General features: G+C 40.1%; 1 pseudogene; it reads right to left on the bottom strand.

Annotated features, from left to right (window-relative positions):
• Positions 1-1,497: 1,497 nt before the first annotated feature.
• On the bottom strand, positions 1,498-2,400 carry LOC117379564 (uncharacterized; annotated as a pseudogene).
• Positions 2,401-2,604: the final 204 nt, after the last annotated feature.

Genomic DNA, 2,604 nt, shown 5'->3' with positions numbered 1-2,604 from the left:
TCATTAGTAAAACTTTCCATTTCATTTTTATCATTACTTCTTGTGTCTATATGTATAACTGCATCTTTAAGGAAACAAGTAGCCATTCCCATAGTCCAAGATGGTACATCTTTTAAAAGCTACTACTGGTAATTTATTATGTAAGTGATAGCATCAGTTTTATCAAATGATTTTTAGTGAAGAGGTTAAGTATGCAGGTCAGGTCTTTTTCATTAGAATATGGTATTGATGTAGTATTTGAGCAGTATACTGTACCCATTTTACCCAAGTATTTTCATTCATTTCATGTTTCAGTTTTGTTTGTTTCAATTTGGTTCAATTTTTATTGCTTTGATTAAATCATTTTCTGGAGCAGGTTTATTAGGTTCAAAATTGTTGTTTAGATGTAGCCTTCAAAATTTAACTTTAGTTTTCTATTGCAGGGTACAGTATCAATTTTGGAACACTGGAATCCTATGGAATATTCCAAAGTCATAAATGTAGGATTTTTAATAGATAATATTAAAGGATTGCATCGTTGAGTAATTGATTTGCGCCCTCTACAATGTTTTAGGTTCGTTTGATAAGAAGCATAATTTTCCTATTTTTTATTAAAGTAATTCTCTGTTGTAAATCAATTTCAAAAGTATCTTTTTCTTTATTATATTGTCCACTGGTACTTGTTATAACTCTGGCGATCTCTATAACTTTATCATCGTAAACATTATTTTTGTCAGACATGTGTCCTTACAGACAATTTGTACATTTATTGCATGATCTATAGCGGGTACATCTCGCACACAGTCTAGCACTTCACATACTGTAGATTGAATAGTATGTTGCAAGTTTGTCCCTTTATAACAATATTTTACAAGTTTTGGTGTCCCTCTCTTTACTCTTTTCAGTGCCCATTGTCTCTTACCTGTATTATTGGTTTGCCAACTTGGTTTAATCAAGGCTTGTCGTTTTGATTGTTGGCTGTCCGAGGCCATTCTCAACACTTCAATGAATAAGGGGAACGTACAACACACTAGAACAACAGAAATTAGCATAATTAGCATAATCAAGAATACACATGGAAAATTTTCAAAACATTTTTCAAAAAATATGGCCTATACTCTCCTCCTTCATCATCTTCTTTTTTCCTTCGTCTTCTTCTCCCCCTTTTCTCCTCCTTCTCCGGAGCCCTAGTGGTAGCAGGTGGTCAGGGTTGCTCCTCAGGGTCACCGTGTCCAGTGATGTCCGGATTTGGTCGACTTTCTTCATCCTTCACAAGTGTTCTCTTGACAGTGGCATTTATTTGTTCACAATTCCTTGACTTATGCCTTGTGGAATCCCAAATTGTGGAAAAACATCAGCAGTTAGGTGTTTGACTGCTTTCTTCTTTAAGTTCAGTTTGGTATTTCTGCAATTGCAACTTCACAGTAGTTAGTCCCCACTTTTTCCTGTTCTTCAGTCTCCTTCTTTGTGTGAGTTGGTTGTAATGTTTGTTTAGGCTCCTCACTGAAGCAAGGGAGGGGCAGCTCAATCTCCAGGTGGCCATTGCTGGCTTTCACATATCTCTGAGCCTCCTCGGACACTCAAAGACAGGGTTCAGCTGTTCCATATCCAGGGTGGACACTCGGTCTGCAATGTCCTTCACAGCGGTCACCACTCATCTGTATGCTGCGTTCACATTGGCCAAAAGACCATCCAGATAGTCAGACTTGATGGAATCGACAAACTCTTGAGTTTCGTCTACAACCGCTTTCAGGGTCTCGCTGATCTTGACCAGCATAGTATCCAGGCTCTCCATGTTGTTCACGAAGTCCACATTTGGTCAGAGATGCCTTTGCCAGTTATTTCGACATTGTCGATGATTTGACCAACGGTCATCACATGTCCGATTGGCATGCGCAGCTCCACAGTGTTAAAAGTGTCCACAAAAGCATTGTAGTAGTACTCCATGTTGTCATAGACAACTTGGATGGTGGTGCAAAGAACATTAGCAATGCTGGTGGTCAGATCCTTCAGAAAAATAGGCAGGGTGGTCATCTCCTCAGAGCCAGGAAGACGGAACTGGGTCTCCCTGAGCACTTTGATGGCAGCATTCAGGAAAGCTTGGACATTGTTCTGGAACTCAACAATGAATTTGCGGAAAAAGATGAAGAGCTGGCTGAGCTGGACGTCGTAGTTGATGTCAGTGTTGTAGGCCTCATTGATTCTGGCCACAATAGTGTCTCTCCACTCCAGCACATTGCTTATCAGTAGGTTGTTATCAGTGAAGCTTTACAGAGAGGACAGGACAGCGGGGTACTTGAACTCAAACAGCATAGCTTTGGGGGCCTCCATGTTGTAGGCCACCTGAAGAGTCATCCCATCACTGTCTGGAAGTGGAACACAGTACCAGGATGTCAACATCAGCATCTGTGTTGTCTTCATTCCAGCTTCGTGACCTTTGCTTTTCTGTGATGTTTTACTGCTAGTTATTTCTTCAAGAGTTGGATATATTCCCACAGCAGGTTCTCTCAGGAGTTCTTCCTTTAAGATTACCCCCTTCTCCTTGTAGTAGTGATCATTTCTTGATTATGCCTTGAATGATGGTCTGGTTTTCTCGTGCCTTCTTTGGAATCTGTTTCTTCGTGA

This window comes from Periophthalmus magnuspinnatus, chromosome 12 (assembly GCF_009829125.3).
Source record: "Periophthalmus magnuspinnatus isolate fPerMag1 chromosome 12, fPerMag1.2.pri, whole genome shotgun sequence".
NCBI lineage: Eukaryota > Metazoa > Chordata > Actinopteri > Gobiiformes > Gobiidae > Periophthalmus > Periophthalmus magnuspinnatus.
Note: the sequence above shows the minus strand (reverse complement) of the source record. Positions and strands in the feature narration are given on the sequence as shown.